We start from the raw sequence: 18300 nt of genomic DNA on the forward strand, positions 1-18300 counted from the left end.
CCTTTTTCTTAACTCACACTACTCAGGATCATAACACGAGGTAGGCTACCCACAAAGGAGAGATGAGAATCACTATGGACTTGCTATCTGCTGTAGATTTATTGCAGGTAGCAAGCAGCCTGGGAGCACCAGGCAGCCTCTCCTGTATGTCATCTGCTACACACAGCCACTGTGTTTGGGTGGGGTGACAGAAGAGGCACTGCTTGTTCCCAGCTTGCATTGCAGGCGGTGGAATGAGAGAGGCTAGAAACCATTAAGCACTTTTAGGTGCAATAGCGTGATTGTACCAAGTCACTAATTTGCATGCAGAGACAACCCTTGCTGTGATAGCAGAAAAGCTGGCTGGAGAGCCAGGCAGCAGCACAGGCAGAGGGCCAAGATGGTGAGTGGCTAATTGATGATGGTGGTACGCATATGCGTACAGTTAGCACACCCTGCCAGAATTCACCGGCGCTCAGCCCTGCACTTACAGCTGCCTCCCAGCACCAGTGTTATATTTTGGACTATGGGTATGGGCAAAAGCTAGAGCTTAAGGCTTTACCACTACTTTATTCAGCTAAGCTTTCCAATGGATCTGTCAGCACTAATTGTTCCAGTATCGCCAAGCTGGAGTGGAACCAAAGCAAGTCTGCTTTCAGTCCTCAGGACAGGCTTTGGACCCAAGATCCTACCTGTGGTTGAGGAATGAGGCAGTTTGTGCTCATTGTGCAAGGAAAGAGCTGATGTGGGGGCTTCAGCAGAGGGGGCTCACCTGAGGACTTGCGTGGGAAGCTGCCACGCTCTCTGATGACAGGCACGCTGGGCAGTGAGGGCCTGTTGACCCGCTTCCTCAAGGCACTACCAACGCGCTCTCTACGTGCATTGCTCATGCTGGGGGAAGTGAACTCTGTCCCATTGACAGGCGGTGGCCCAAAACCTGCAGAGGCTGAAAAGGACCTTGTAAGTGAAGAGTGCTGGACAGGGTGGCTACAGGCTTGGAAAGGGCTAGAAAACTTGCTGGAGCTGGGTAACATCCCTTTGTTGTCCCAGACAACTCCAAGCATAAATAACAGTTGCCTTCTAATGTGGGACAGTGATCACAGAATCATAAAACAGTTTGGGTTGGAAGGGACCTTTAAAGGTCATCTAGTCCAACCCCCCTGCAATGAGCAGGGACATCTTCAACTAGAGCAGGTTGCTCAGAGCCCCGTCCAGCCTGACCTTGAACACCTCCAATGATGGGGCATTGACAACTTCTCTGGGCAACCTGTTGCGGTGTTTCACCATCCTGATTGTAAAAAACATCTTCCTTATATCTGACCTAAATCTACCCTCTTTTAGTTTAAAACTGAATGCAGTGATGCTTTCCCTAAGAATGAGGAAAACTCAGTACTGCTTTTCTTTCGCTTTCCTGTTTCAGAGGCTGGATAGAGAAGTTACATTTCTGGGGCTCCCACCTCAGCACTCCTCATCAGCACTTCACAAAATAATAGCAAGAAAAAGAGCAGATAACCTTGTCATTGCCCTTGGGCTGAGTGCTGACTTTTAAGTTCCCTGCCACTGCACTCGTGGTAGCGCATGCAGCAGTACAATCAGAGCCCGTCAGCTGCAATTAAGTCAGTAACACTGCTTGCTCATGTGGGTAAAACATAAGCACTGGCTAAGGGCGCCAGCATGGCTCTGCAATGCAAGCTCCTCAGCAAGGAGTGCTGTGACCAGGATAATCTGTCCTATCACGTGAGCAGGATCTTTTGTGTTTTAATTAGAAATGGTTTCATTTTGTTTCTTCCAAGTTGCACCTTGGTTGAAAAGCATTCTTTTGGACTCATCCATTCCCTTTTCCTGGAGGCTACTCTCAGTTAGAGAGTCTGCAGCCCCAATGTAGTTTGCAAGACAGAATTATCTAGCCTGAAAGACTTTGTAGAAGGGGGGAAGGTGATAATCCGTGACTGACTCAGGGTGGGCCACAGGCAAGACACTTCATACCTCTGTATTTTCCTTTGGAAAATGGAAATAAATTCTCTTCTAATTTCCACTTAGATGCAAGTGTAACAGCCTTCCAGTCTGATTTCATAGACACTTGCACCACTATGCAAATAGCAAGCAAGTGAACAAAAAGGCCTACAACTATAGCAACCACTTACTTTCTTCAGCTGCATCCCCAGGGTCAACGCTCTGTGTAGGGAGTTGCAGGGACTTTTCCTTTTCTCTCTCTTTCTCCTTCTCTCTCTCTTTCTCCTTTTCTCTACGCAATAGCTCCAGCTGTTTCATTCGCTTCTGGTCTATTTTCTTCTGAGCTGACTTAGACAAGGTAACACGGATCTAGCCGCAAAGGAAATACATCATGGGGCATAAAGAGAGATACACAAAGCATACACAACACCTCTTCAGGAACACAGTGGTATAGCGTCATAGTCTTTAATGCAGCTCCATATACATCCCAATAGTTTCAGAAGAACTCCTCCTTTCCTCACTGTGGCATACAATTACACCAAGTTATGTATAACACTTTACTACTGTAACTTTCCACTGGTCCAAGACACTGTTTCTCAATCTATGTCAGGAAGCCCTGCTCGATCTAAGAGAGTCAGGAATGCTCCGAGATGTAAGAAGAGCTCACATGACCAGCGAACAGGCAGTTCAGTTCCCTCAGGCCAGGGTGGGGGAACAAAAACTATCTGCAATAACTAGCAATGAGAGGTAATTTGCTGCTTCCTAACACTCACGGCCAGTAATTGCAGCTGCTTCTCACTTCCTTGCTTCTGAAGGATTCAGCTGCTCTCTGAAAACACATGAGTCCAAAAAAGGAGTCATGTGAAAACAAGTTGGAGAAACATTGGTCTTAATGAATAGAAAAATTGAGAATGAGAGGGCTGGGAGATACAGCAAGAAAGGTAACCAAGGAAAATTAAGCTCTCCCATTTTATTTTGCAGCCTTGCTTACACTCAATATTATAATCTTTGCTTCTGTGCTTCCAAGCATGCACTTTGCACATGTTCGCTGATGTGTAACTTGCTCTGCCATTCAGATGTGCTCTAAATTGGCCTTCGTACATAAAGAATGCTTCTGGCATAACCTTAGCGCCATCTCCCAACCAGTGACTTCTGTACCAGTGAAAATGCTCAAGCAGTTGCTCTGCAGCTTTCAAATGTATTCCCAAGAGAATCCACTCCCCAAGAGAGGAAGACTATGATTTTCAGTGACATTTTGTGCTAAGCACTGAACACTCACTGAAAAGGAAGCCTGCTCACCCCTGTCCTTAGCCCTTACCCTTCCATTGCTGTCCTTCAAGTCGTCGTCACTCAGAAGGGGAGCGCTCATGAGATGATCCATCTTCTCGGCCTGGCTGGGTGGGAGGCCAGTTAACTGGGGCACGGGTTCACATAAACGTCTGGGAGACTTCATGCCACCAACAGGTTGATGCTTGAGAACAGGCAAGACGGGTGCCAGAGTCTGGAGCTCTAATAAGACATGGATATAGCTTGTGTATGAGAAAAGCGAGGTACATATGACCTCTCCAAACAGATGGAGTACTACCATACTGCACTGGCAGCAGAAATGACATTACTCTGTTGGCCATCAGACTCAAACCTACTGCATGATAAAGGCCTCAGCCCTTGGCTTCTGGTGAACAGCTAGCTGTGTTTGATAGAGAAGAGCAGAGAGATGGAGATTGCTCTTGCCAAAAAGGTTCTTATCTGTTCCTATCCATTCTGATTTTAGTAAACATCCTCTTCTTCCTAGTTACTAAAAGAACTCCTGCTTTTTAATGGCTATATGCCTTTGTAGAGGTAAGAATCAACATTTCCTCCTCTTCGCTGGAATATTTTAGAGGGCATTTAGAGAAAAGCTTAGGATTGCTAGAGTGTTACCAAAACCAGAACTGTGTTCTTGAGGTTAGAGAATTCATTCTCCCCAAGGAGTTTCATTCCAAATTGCAGCAGATCAGCCCACTTTCTGGGCAGCCTGACTAAAGGCTGATTTTCTTAATGGGAACAGCACAGTGCAGCTCCTTCTGAAATACTCTCCAAACAGAGCTGTTAAAACTCAGAGAACTAATCATTCCTAACATGGCTTCACAGATGATAAAATCATGTGATAGCCAAGCAGGAAAAAAGGAATAACTTTCTTACATCAGGATTTTTTTCCCTGCAGAATGGTCAGATCAATAATAAAAGAGAGAGATGGTTTAACAATATAGCTCATTTCTAGTCCAGAATGTATCCAGCAAAACTGTCACCTTACTTAACTCAGCAGTACTTCTCCCTAGTTGCATTCAGCATACTAGCTGCATACCAGTAATAAAGGAATCATTCCCATAAGCCCGTTGGGAATGATTATTTGGCGGAACTAACACTGAGCTAAGGGACCAGTGGATCTTCTGCCTTCTTCTGCACCAGCAAAATTATTTGTTAAATTCTTATCTCTCCTATCACTACAAACCCACAGATGGCAAAGGGACAGCAATGGTGTCAGTGAGGTTTTCAACTTAAAAGTATTGGCTAACACAGATGCACCAGACACCACATTTTGTCTCGCAGAAGTCTTATTACTAGTAATAATGCAAGGTGGGGAGGGGGAGAAGCCAGTAGGCATCTCCTACCCCAGCCTCCGTTTGCAATACTGACATATGCAGATAGAGTAGGGGAAAAGATTTGTAATCATAAAGCTAGCATATGTGGTTTGAAGTAAATGAGTTGCACAGAGGAAACTTCAGTTCATTACTCAGGATTGAGTTTAGGCTTGTGCTTTAAGAGGATGGAAAGCTCAGATCCTGCATAGGCTGGATCCTTTTTTGAGTCTCTTTCTCTGGAAATGGAAAATTCACAAGGACTTCCTATCACACAAGGTTTCACTATTTCTCCCAGTGCAAAAAATAAGCAATATTGATGAATCTACTTCAGATCTCAAAGGGTTTGGTTCAGAAACTGCACCAATGGAAGGTTTTCTCCTTCAAGTGTAGGAGGAAGGAGTGGGAACATTTCTCATTTCATGTGAAATGCCTCATCTTTCTCTAATCTTCATGACATTAGAGAGTGTGCAGGGGGACAAAAGGTATGAGCATGAGGTAGAGGAATGTTTTCTTTTCCTACTGTGCATTTCCAGGGCCCCAAGGTACCCCTCCAGCTCCTGTCATTCATAACTCCATGCTGGAGTCATTTTCACTGGATCACCAGAGCACATTTCCCAGTGACTGGGTTCTGGGGGAGCCGTCTGAGCACACCAAGGAATTAAAAAAAGTTACAGGATGGTTTTCAACCAAACTTTCACAATGCCACCCATGGGTCAGGATTCCTATTGTCATTTTAGGACAGCCATGCCTTGTACCTACCTAGAGATTCAAGGGTCTTCTCTTCATTGCTTCTGCCTGATCTTGGCCTTAAGAGAATTGAGGATAAAAGAATATATGAAGAGATAGAAAAAGAAAGGGGGGATAGCATTAAAGGAGGCAAACTTTCTTAGCATGGTCGTTCCAATGAAGGAGCAAATGCAACCCATAAAACCAACAATATGCAAAGTTGATTAATTGCCATTAAACTTTCAGTTGCTGGAGTCACACAGAGCTCATCAAGCTCCAGCTGAAACACAGGAGTCATTCTTCAATTTGGGCCTTAAATATCCAATTTTGCTGTCTCTCCTTTTGGAGATAAGTGGCTCACTGTTACATACATCCTTCCTGAATCAGCAAGAGATGTTAAGCCAGTCATAAGTCTGTATTGTGGGCAGCTACCTTTATACTGCTGCAGAAGCCTAACTTTGCCTGGTCATGACTTCAACTGATGAGAGTATCTTGGTTACACATGGTAATACCACTGCTGTCTCCTGAGAAGAATATTACACCTCCCTGCTCTTTCAAGAAGAAAAAGGGGTTTTTCCAACTCAACTGGTAGGTAAGGATATTCAGATTGCGCTTTAAAAGCCATGCTGAAGCTTTTAAATTGGAACTATATTTCTATGACTCCTTATTTATTGTTATAACTAGGATAAGGTTGACAGCTAGATTTCCCCGTGCATATCCAAGCAAATATCTTTCCATCAGTTACAGCCCTGTAACTGTTCTCTAGCACCTTGCCCCCTTTGATCTTAAAACCATATGTAAATATTAAACGTCTATAGGATTATACATCTATAAACTGAGATTTACCTGGGCTCTCATTTCACAGTGAAGGCCCAGACACGACACAGAGAAGTTACGACTGACATTTACAGAAGCAGCATCTGAATTTGCAGGCAGCTATACAATAGCCAATATTTGCCTTAACATATTCTTGCAGGTACAGAAATTGGCAGTCAAAGATCACACACAAAACCAGATGCTGTATTCAGATCCATGGAATACAGTTCCCAAATGGCACCACAAAGATTACAGAATGAATCAGTATCAGAGTCCGGCAGAGGACCTGCTTTTAAGGTCCTCTTAAGTCCTGCTTCCTCCACACCCCCCCCACCCCTGCCCTTAGAGTGTATGATGTTGGTTTTGACATTGTGCTGGATCATCATATATAAGAAAAAATTGTGAATGCACAGAAGTTTGCGTAAACATATTGGAAAGCTGACTGTGAAAAACAACCTCAAGAGACAAGAAGTGTGAGGTGAATGGCATATTAGAGAGGCGGTCACCTTGGCTTACCTCATCTCCAGACCCTCTTGGAAAACCAGGTGCTGAGAGCTTGGAAGAGGCACTGCAGCACTGCCAGGAGCCCCATCAGATGGTCTTGCTGGCTTGGAGACAGGGGGAATCAAAGCCACTCTCATTGACTTCTTCCCATCTCCACCACTGCAAGGGAAGGGCAGCGGGGAAGCCTGGAAATAGTAGAACACAGCACTCAGCTTGAGCATCCAACCTTCCCCCTTTGATGTCTCAAAAAGTTTAGCCACGCTTTTAGCTAGGACTTGGCAGGAGAAGAAAAGTAAAGCTGGTGGAGCAGCTTGGCCTAGGATGGGCAATGGGAAGAAAAGTGGTGAGGGAGAGACCATGTCCCACACTGTTGCCAGGTCTCTCCCTTCGCTCACCTCTCTGGCAGTGGCTGCATTCCCACCTGACATCCGTCTGCTTGGCATAAGGATGTTCTGGGGTGCCATTGCCTCTATTAGCCTTTCTGATGGTATGGGAATGGGTTTAGATCACTATCCTCTCGCTGTCCCTAAAGCGCCTACCAGCCATTGCTGAACTCCAGCCAAGTCCCCACAAAGTCATTTTACACGCTGTCAAAACTTGCTTTTTTCAAGCCCGTAATTTTTTCTGCTCCTGCCCTTCCTACAGTCCCCAACCAGCCTTTCGGCCCAGATGCTAATGTGCTCTCAGGTTGCTTGGTTCTCTCCAGCTTCCACGCAATCCATCATCTCAAGCTCACTGTCATTTATGAAGTTCAGCAGAGCTCCCTACCCTGCTGCTCTGTGTAGGGTCTCCCTGCCTGCTGAAATTACTTCAGGCTCCCCATGCCATGGCTAGGAAGGGGGGTGGAGGGAGCAGGGGCAAACGCATACCCTTCCTTAGTATCCCATCATTCTTGTTACAGCTAAAGAGCCAAATCAGGACCTGTTCAAACTCCAGTGAAACCAACAGAGTTAACGTGAGGGATACATTTGGCCCTCTATCTGCAGGGCTGAAATAAAGTACGCTAGCCTTATATTAGGTATCCTGTTTACAAAAGCCGTTATTCATCTGCCTTCTCCTCCCCACCATGGCAAAACAAAAACAACTGCAGCTTCTGCCCCTCCTGCAAAGGCAATTGAGTAGATGGGGTCTGGACTCCATTCCCCATGGCCAGAATTGCCAGTTCCCATAACTTACCCCTGGGCAGACCCATGGGAGAGGATGAAGCTACACAGAAGCTGCTGAACTCCAGAAATATTATTCAAGATAACTGTGCAGAAGGACATAGCTGTACAACTCAAAAGCTGAGGCAACCTAAACTTTAGTTTGGAGGACTGCCTGCTCCAGCAAACATCTTTTTCCATCTAAAGCAGACAGAGCTGATATGAAAAGCCACCAAGACACTGGTGGGTCTGCAACAGTAACTGCAATGTACAGATGGTTCACAGGTACATGTATTTCACTAACTGTAGAAGGATATGCTTGACCAGATTAGACACATTTAGCTGCTCCGACTGGTTGCTGGTGTTTTTTCAATCATAAAACACAGCGGGAGCCATTAAAGAGCATAGAAACTATTTAAAGCCCTCTTCTCCCACTGATAGATGTTGAGGACATGAAGTCTGCAGTACACGTGTTGCAAAGACAGCCTGAAGCGTGATGTCCAGCTGAGCTCTTCCTTGGCTCAGCTGCTTCCCTGGGCTCACACCACAGGGGAAGAAGATCTCAGAGCTCTGCCTACAGGAAATAAACTGAAGATCCATCACATGTGATATGGCTTGGTTTCCTTACTTTATGTCCTTTTCCCTCTGACATCAACTCCTTGTTATTCCCATCACTGTCATCACAGCCTGTGTCGTTTTCCCCATGCTCCTGCTCTCCGTTGCTCATCCTGCTGGGCTCTGAGAAAGGAAGGCTGTTTGGGATGGGAGACGTGGACTTGGAGGTTACCAGGAGCCTCTGGGAAGGTGACCTAGAAACTACTGCCTTCAGGGTAACCCCCTCACAGTCACTGCAGTCAGTCAGGCCTGCAAAGTGGAGACACAAAGCGTAATAGAAGCAGCAATACAAACTTAAAGCACCTGAAGCTAGATATTTCATCGGACAGATTTCTTGGAAACTTCTAAATAACTGCACAGGGAAACATGCTCATGCTGGCAGCCACTTGAAGCAGGCCAGTGGACAATACTTTCCCACTTCCACAGAGCCACCAGAGGAACACCCTGGTCCTCCAGGCTCTTGTCAGGCAACAGGGAGCCCACGGACCTGTACTTACACAGAATACCTCTCCTGCACGTACACCCTTCTGCTCCTCTCCCTGCCCCACAGTTGTACACCCTTACAGCAACAGGAGGGCTACACAGGGGACCGAGAGCTGGGCAGGTTATCGCAGGGGGGCACGTGCAGGGGAGAAATGTTCACTGGGAATGTGCGCTACCTCTGTAGGCTGGGGAAAGACCCTTCTTTCCACAAGAGAGCATGCAGGCTCCCACCTTACCTCTCTGTGAGGCTAACAGGTCCTCAGACATCATCCTTGTCTTCAGCTTGTCCTTGATCTGAATGCTTTCCAGGGCAGCACTGCTCACATCCCTCTCTCGGGGGTCCTGGGTCAAGGCTTCGTGAGAAAGGCGGGGGAGACATCCTCCAGCCCCAGTGCTGAGGTCAAGCATGCTAGCCTTGCTGAACCAGCCAGGCACAGGAGAGATCGCCCTCGGGTGCACAAATTTCCTAACTCCATCCCCATACCGTGAACTGGGCTGCTTCTTCATCTGCGTTGTTAATATGGACTGAAAAGAAGCTGTAGATCAGGTAAAAGGGAACAAGTGAGTTAGCTGACCTCGCATATTTACAATCAGCCCATCTAATGAGTGAGGCATTCAACTTTTTTTTAATCATTGGGAAAGACCTTTCTTTCCACAAGAGAGCATGCAGGCTCCCACCTTACCTCTCTGTGAGGCTAACAGGTCCTCAGACATCATCCTTGTCTTCAGCTTGTCCTTGATCTGAATGCTTTCCAGGGCAGCACTGCTCACATCCCTCTCTCGGGGGTCCTGGGTCAAGGCTTCGTGAGAAAGGCGGGGGAGACATCCTCCAGCCCCAGTGCTGAGGTCAAGCATGCTAGCCTTGCTGAACCAGCCAGGCACAGGAGAGATCGCCCTCGGGTGCACAAATTTCCTAACTCCATCCCCATACCGTGAACTGGGCTGCTTCTTCATCTGCGTTGTTAATATGGACTGAAAAGAAGCTGTAGATCAGGTAAAAGGGAACAAGTGAGCTAGCTGACCTCGCATATTTACAATCAGCCCATCTAATGAGTGAGGCATTCAACTTTTTTTTAATCATTCAGAAGATCAGTTTGGTTTTAATTTTCATAAACTAGCATCAGTTTAATTCTTCTGAACAGCATTGAGCTAGCAAGCCAGGAGAGAGAGGTTGAAGGCCCCACTGGTACGAGGGAAAAAAAGATTCCCATTTCAGGACTTGGCTTCTGTGAAAGCTACCAATAGACCCACACGGTGCTACTGGTTATTTCTGGAAAGCATAAAGACATGTCAGCAAGTAGGCAGACCTTGCCAGTGTTTCTACAGCACCATCCCATCCCCAAGGTCTGATCTGATGGGCAAGCAGAGGAAGAACTGGGAATTTACCTATTGCAAGACCACATATTGATAGCAACGCTAGGAACAGAACTCACATCTCATTCCCATGCCAAATTTATAGCCAGTTGGGCCACAGGCCCTGTCCTGGCTGGCAGTAGTAGTGATTTGGCTACTGTTGATAAAGGAGAAAGCACAATGAACTAGTGACAGAGAGATGTGATGCCATGCATACCACTGGAGGAGGGCAGGATCATCTGCAGAGCTCTGCCAGCCACCTATTCTGACACGGAGCCAGCACATGAGGACTGACCTCCAAGGACCATTTCTCCCTGAAATCGGGGGGGGGGATTCCATTTGGCTGAGGCCACCATTGCATATTCAACCCCTTTCCATTCTCACCTTCTTCAGTGATCCAACTACTGCCACAAAACTGCAAGTTCGAATGCTTCCACCTCGCAGAGCTGTGTATCTGGGTTTGAATCTGGGAAAGGTCCCGTAGTACAGAGCAACAGAGGCGTGGTACTTAGCCTTAAAATAAGGACAGTACAAATACTCAAATTTGCAGCATTTGATATAGAGAGGTAAAAACAGACACCCTTTCTCCATAGAAGACTAACACACTGTGCTGGTTTTGGCTGGGATAGAGTTAATTTTCTTCATAGTAGCTAGTATGGGGCTATGTTTTGGATTTGTGCTGAAAACAGCCTCAGTAATACAGGGATGTTTTAGTTACTGCTGAGCAGTGCTTACCCAGAGCCAAGGCCTTTTCTGCTTCTCAGCCCACCCCACCAGCGAGGAGCTGGGGGGGCACAAGGAGTTGGGAGAGGACACAGCTGGGACAGCTGACCCCAACTGACCCGAGGGATATCCCAGACCATATGAAGTCATGCTCACCCTATAAAGCTGGGCGATAAAGAAGGAAGGGGGGCGGGGGGGGGGGGCGGGGGGAGTGGTGTTTGGAGTGATAGTATTTTGTCTTCCCAAGTAACCACTAGGTATGATAGAGCCCTGCTTTCCTGGAGATGGCTGAACACCTGCCTGCTGATGGGAAGTGGTGAATTAATTCCTTATTTTGCTTTGCTTGCACATGCAGCTTTTGCTTTACCTATTGAACTATAGCTCAACCCATGAATTCTCTCACTTTTACCCTTCCAATTCCCTCCCCCATCTCACCAGGGGCGAGGAAGCAAGCGGCTGTGTGGTTCTTATTTGCCAGCTGGAGTCAAACCAGGATACATACCAGCACTGACCCGCACTCCTGACCGCTACAACTGTCTGTTTGACTGCAGCCTAGTCTGCCTGGGGTGGAACGGCCATTCCAGCGCTACGGCAACGGAACGTTCTACTAATTTGCATACGTTTCTGTTGGTGGCCCAGCCAGGACTTACAGAGCTCTTTCCTTTCCTTTCAAAGGGCAGGCAACCCACAACAGTCGTTAGGATTTGGCAATGTCTAGGAAGTAGAAGCTTTCCAAAACTAGTTTGAAAGTCCTTTGTTTCTGTAATTCCCAGTCAATTTGGGGTTGGGGTTTCTTGGTTTGTTTATTTCTCATCACAATAAAGAAAGTATGAAGACACAAACAATGACTCACCAGGTGTTACACTAAAAGAAGGTTTGCACTTTGCATTAGATGTCCCCAATATTCAGTGGGCTTATTTGATTACTGTATTTGTATGATGCAAATTGTCCATCCAAACAGTCTCCTTGTAGGGTTTAGGGTTTATTTCCGCGGGGTCCGGACGATAGAACACCAATATGATGATTAAAGTCACCCCTTTATTGAGCCTAGCTGATCATTCTTGTACACTTCTCTAAGTTGTTTAGAAACTCTGATTGGTTGCTGCATGCAAGCATTTGGTGTCCACGCGCACAAGCATAAACGGTGATTGGTTACATCGGTACTGTCCACGCGCACAAACGTAAGATAAAGTTAGTTATACCCGCTCTGTACACGCGCATAAACATAGGACATAATTGGCCGTATTAATTAGAGCATGCAAGACTTGTCTTAGTCCAATTGGTCAAGATAAGCCCCTGAACTGAGGTTGGTTGTGCCAAGTTCCCTTTATCGTGGAATGTGCACCTGTGTTTTTCTAACTGGGATCTTTCTTTTTCTATCTTCTTGTTTAGTCTGTTCAAAGCCTTCTAAAGGCGTCTGGAACACTCTTGTGACCATGAGCCACCTTCAGGCCCGATAACTAAGTTCCATATAATTGAACCCTACATCTCCCCCCCCCCTTTTTTTTTTTGGTTTTTTTTTTTGTTTCAATTAACACAGCCTTACTTGATCTATCAATTAATTTTTAAACACGTTGCAACATACAAGGATGGACCATCTTGTACATTCTTGTGCCGTCTTGCTCCGCAAACTCAGCCCAGCAATCAGTAGGTGTCAGCTTTATGTAGGCGTCCCCACGGAGGCAGCTATGGTCTTGCTGTACACCAGCCTGATGCGCTTTGGAAAATCCCGGTATTTATATATTTGTAGAGGAACGGATTTTAGCACACGTGGCCAGCGGGTGCCAAAATCCGCCTCATCTGGAAACCTATGACGCATGCGCTCGCTGGCCAGGCGCGCTGCACGAGTCATAGCCATCTTGTCTATTTGTTCATGGGCTTTGTGATGCGGTTGCAATGCACTGAGAATTTTGATCTGTTATGTTAGCCAAGATGACCTACGCATTAGTTTTTGGCTGAGGTGGTATTCGTATTGCCACACCATCTATGATGCTCCGGATGATGATGATCATGTAAATTGAACAGAAGTCCATTGTGGGCTTGCACCTGTGAAAACACAAGCATAATCTCGCCCCAGGTTATTAATGAAAAAGTGGACTTCCCCATTGCTCTGTTTCTAGATTCTTAACTAAGTCAATGACCTTACCTCTAATTTTAGTTTTAACTAACTCACTCTTTTTTTTTTTTTTTTTTTTTTTTTTTTTTTTTAAAATGACTACATATCAGGGTATCTTAAAACTAGTTCCACACTCGGTTCTTAAGAGTAATGTTTCACCGAGTGCTGGCCAATATTAAATCATATATATATATATATATCTGCTATAAGAACTCTAAACTGCTTATTCTCTATACGATTAGGTATAGGTTAGTAGGTTAGTTGGTTAGTTAAATGTCTATTATAATGGTTACACACACAAAAAAAAAATTTTTTTTTTTTTTTTTTTGACTTTCCTTTCTACCCACTCGCACTAAGATACATATCTAAAGCCGGTATCATACTCCGCGTTTTTCACACGCATTCTTAATTTCCACATTGACTGCCGGTCTCCGTCGTGATTTGTCTAGTCGGTCTGTCTAGGGCTTCGGGACCTGCTGATGTCTCCGCTGCCTCTTGCTCTCGATCTTCTGAGTTGTTTGTGTCATCTGGTCACTCAATCCACGGCTTGACCCATTTTGCCGGTACCCAATGGGGCTGTTCGTTACCTGTGGAAACACAAGCATACCCTCTTCCCCAAGTAAATAATTTGCAAGGTCCCTGCCATTGCTTTAAAACTGGATCAAATACTGAAACCTGCGGCTGATATTTATCAACATTGTTGTTCTCACACATATGCCTATTAATTGGGATCTGATCCTCAGTGCCACGTGGCTGTAGCCAATTCAAAACATACAGTGCTTTACTTATTAATTCTTGAGGGGTACAATGCCGCATGTCTTCCCCTGTTTTTAAAATGTTTAAACGAGTCTTTAATGTCCGATGTGCTCGTTCAACGATAGCTTGGCCAGTAGAATTATGGGGTATGCCAAAATTATGAGCTACCCCCCACAGCTGTAAAAATGTTTCTAATGACTGTGCGCGATATCCCGGGCCATTGTCTGTTTTAATTTCTGTTGGTACTCCCATGGCCGCAAATGCTGCCAATAGGTGCTTAATTACGGCCTTGGCATTGGTTGATACATGAACAGTAGCCCACATAAGGTTCGAATATGTGTCAATAGATACATGAATGAAATTTTATCTCCCAAAACTGGGATACTCCGTAACATCTGTTTGCCAAATTTGCAATGGTGATAATCCCCGGGGGTTCACCCCTTGTGGTTGTAAGCTTGGAATATTCGCACAGTTTGGGCAGGCAGCAAGAATAGCTCTGGTTTGTTGTAAGGGAAGATTAAATTGTCTACTCAGCGCTTTTGCCAACTGATGGTAAAATTTATGGGATAGCAGCGCTTGCCCAAACAAATCAGGCTTGGGTGTATTAGAACGAACGTTTGCATTGGCTACTACCAGTCGATCTGCGCACGCATTACCTTCCACAATGAATCCTGGCAACGTTGTATGACTACGAATATGATCGATAAAAAATAAGTCTGTCCGTTTTTCTAATAGCATCCATAATTTCAAAAAATGTCATAAACAGCTGCTTATTATTTACAGTTTTTAGCAAGGACCTATGCATACGTTTGACTACCCCAACGACATACTGAGAATCCAAAATAATGTTGACAGGTGTTTTATCCCACCTTTTGAAAACAGCGCATACAGCTAATAGCTCAAGCACCTGTACTGACCCCTCTGGCAAAATGACTTCGGACTTCCAGGATCCGTCCTGAAGATACACAAATCCCGCTTTACCCGTTCTGCTGCTAGCATCAGTAAAAAACGGTAATGGCCTCCAGCGGCTTTTCGCTGCAAATAGAGCGTGGTTCCATTGTTAACATTGTTTTAAAGAATGGGTGAGGGGGGTAGTGATTATCCACTTCCCCCTTGAAGTCCAGCAGAGCTACTGCAAGACAGTCATTTTTCATCATGGCATTATTCACAATATCAAGTGACATAGGTAAAATAATTTTGTCCATTTGCCTCCCTGAAATTTGTATTGCCCTCACCCCTGCTTTTTGAATGCACATTCCCAGAGCTTCAATTCTAGTGACTACCGTTTTTGACATGCTAGCAGGCAAGAATATCCATTCTAGTATTACCAATGGGTTTTGTTTCTGTCGCTCATCCCACTGACCCAAAATTCCCACAACTTCCTTATCTGAGTTATATACATATAAATTCATGGGTAAATCAGGGATATATCTGCCAGACATAGATGATGTAATTTTTTGCTCAATTGCTGTCAAGGCTTGCTGTCCCGATGCATTTAGTTGTAGTACAGAAGTTAAGCTATTGCTGCCCCGCAATAAGTCCAGCAGTGGTTGTAAGTCTGTATTTGTGATACCACAATAAGGCCAAATCCACTGTAGGTCTCCGACAAGTTTTTGTACATCATGTATATTTCATATGTCTTTGTGTAGCGACAGCTTTTGTGGACAAACAGAGGCTTCCGCAACTTGCAAACCCTAATATAGTGTTAACGGTGTTCCATCTTTTTTAAACCTTGATCGACAGTCACTGGCTTTGTGTCCGAACTTGTCGCACTTGTTACAGACCCCAGGAGAGTTTGACTGACTGCTGTTAGTTAGTGCTGGCATAGATCGAGGCTGCGTTGCTATGCGTTGGGGGCACGCACGTCTCAAATGCCCCGGTTGACCACACCGATAACACGCTAAGGGGTCTTTGTGTGGGCCGCGGTCTCCTTTTCCCTGTTGCACTATCGGTCGTAATGCTACCGCAAGCGCTGCAGCGTGAGCTTCAGCATGTATTTTAGCTTTCTCTTGTTCCTGTATCAGAGGTAAGCGATTACAAGCCTCTATGACATCCACTAATGTAGCTGTACATGGAAGCGACGCAATGATTTGTCTGCATTTTGCATTCGCGTTTTGAATAGCTAAGTCCTTTCCGACCGCAGCTTTCGCTTTGGGGGTTAAGGTGGGCGACGCATCGACAGCAGTTTTTAAACGGTCAAGGAATTTCATGTACGGCTCCTCTTCCCCTTGTATGATTTGAGAATATGGTGGGACTGGTTTACCCACTTGGGGCACCTCTGAAATAGCTTCCAGAGCTAGTTGTTGTGCCAATTGTAAAATCTCTGGTCTTAATGCAGCCTGAACGGGACCAGTAGCAAACTGTCCCATGCCAAGTAACATATCAACACTGACAAATGCAAGTGGATTTTGTGCCCCAGCATCTAAATTTCTCACCTGGGCTTCTTCTGCTTTCTGTCTCCACCGATCATGAAACAGCAACCTCTGAGTTGGTTCAAAGAACATTTCCACCAAAATCTTTATATCCGCTGGCACTAAGGTTTGTGCCTTAAAAAATTGTTGTATCATTTGTTGTACATACTTATTGTCTATTCCATATTGCATGATGGCTTTTTGCAGTTCTCGAACTGTTTTCCAGTCCAGAGGCGCTCATTGTTGCTTTCCTCCTGGTTCAGTGAACACGGGAAATGATCCGATAGTAGGTGGCAGTGTTATTCCTTCTATAGTGGCTTGTTCAATAATTCCGCGCCAACGTTGTCCCGGCGAAAAAGACGGATCGCTGGGTGGTGGTGGTGGGGGTCCTGCCCGGGCTGGTTCCGTGTTTTGTAAGGGCGGGTCTGTTAGCCGTCACATTCCTTTGTATCTATCCTCGTATCTCTCTTCAGACCCTTTTCCCTCATCAGGCATTAATTCCCCTTTTTGTACACACAGGTTAATCAGTTCTTGCGTTTTATCCTTGAGGGATTTTTCTTCCCCATTGCCCACCATTTTAGCAAAAGAATCCATACTTTCCACGATCGCAGTTACTGCTTTCTCATATTTCTTTCTCGTCAACGGCTGCCCACCTTTACCCCCGTCTCTTTTCCGCATTTCCTCCAGCAATTCTAACATTTTCTCTTTTTGCTCTATTATTAGAGTAGCCAAGTCCTTGTTTGCATTATTTGAATCAGGGTATATGCTCGGTATAATTTGTTCATGTTGAACGGTGGTACCTGGGGGCTGTTTTCTTGTAGGTGGATTTTTACTCAGTCCCTGATTCTGTAGGGTTTCCTTTAATTGTACGGTTAGGGAGGCTTGGAAACTGTCAGATTGCTGATTAATATCGGCAGTCCCAGGGAGTGGAGCAGAAGTCAAGGGCACAGGAGCACGCGGACAAGCTCCAAAAAGTCTCTCTCGCTGCATTATGTTTTTCTCCCCGCTTTTCCCTTTCGCTTGCGGTTGGAGAGAGAGAGCAGCAAAAGCAGACGCAGATGCTTTACGATCTGCTTTCATTTCTTGCAGAGTTGTCTTAATCAATTTCCATAAAGTTGCAAGACCTTTAACTTCTTTAGACCCGTCACTAATTTCATCCCATAGGGAGGTTCCGATAGCTTTCCAGGTACTAAGTTCAAAAGCCGTACCAACACTAATTAAAAGGTTTCTGTCCTTTTTAATATCTGTCTCTGTTTTTTCAACCAGCCTCATAAATATCTTTCCGGCTGCCTTTTCTTTCGCAGATGCTGCGATACCCATGCCGCCCTTTTTACCAACGTAAGCTTACGATTTACCTGCTTCTCCCGAGCAGTGTTGTCCTGCTTCTCCCGAGCAGTGTTGTCCTGCCTCTCTCGAGCAGTGTCCGGCGCTGTCTTTCAAGCCACCGTGGTCCGCAGCAATTCCCCGCCTTTTCAGTAGCATTGCCTCTTGTTCCTCTTCGGATCACGTCGGGGTCACCAAATGCAGGGTTTAGGGTTTATTTCCGCGGGGTCCGGACGATAGAACACCAATATGATGATTAAAGTCGCCCCTTTATTGAGCCTAGCTGATCATTCTTATACACTTCTCTAAGTTGTTTAGAAACTCTGATTGGTTGCTGCATGCAAGCATTTGGTGTCCACGCGCACAAGCATAAACGGTGATTGGTTACATCGGTACTGTCCACGCGCACAAACGTAAGATAAAGTTAGTTATACCCGCTCTGTACACGCGCATAAACATAGGACATAATTGGCCGTATTAATTAGAGCATGCAAGACTTGTCTTAGTCCAATTGGTCAAGATAAGCCCCTGAACTGAGGTTGGTTGTGCCAAGTTCCCTTTATCGTGGAATGTGCACCTGTGTTTTTCTAACTGGGATCTTTCTTTTTCTATCTTCTTGTTTAGTCTGTTCAAAGCCTTCTAAAGGCGTCTGGAACACTCTTGTGACCATGAGCCACCTTCAGGCCCGATAACTAAGTTCCATATAATTGAACCCTACACTCCTTTTTTCTGCTTCATTATTACACAGGTTTATTCCCTACTTTCTTTACTGCAGAGAC

The 18300-nt window shown here is 45.5% G+C and overlaps 1 pseudogene; it reads right to left on the bottom strand.

Moving 5' to 3' along the window:
* LOC142038099 (TOG array regulator of axonemal microtubules protein 2-like) overlaps positions 1-18300 on the bottom strand; it is a 44776-nt pseudogene that overhangs the window by 26059 nt on the left and 417 nt on the right.

This window comes from Buteo buteo, chromosome 12 (assembly GCF_964188355.1).
Source record: "Buteo buteo chromosome 12, bButBut1.hap1.1, whole genome shotgun sequence".
Lineage (NCBI taxonomy): Eukaryota > Metazoa > Chordata > Aves > Accipitriformes > Accipitridae > Buteo > Buteo buteo.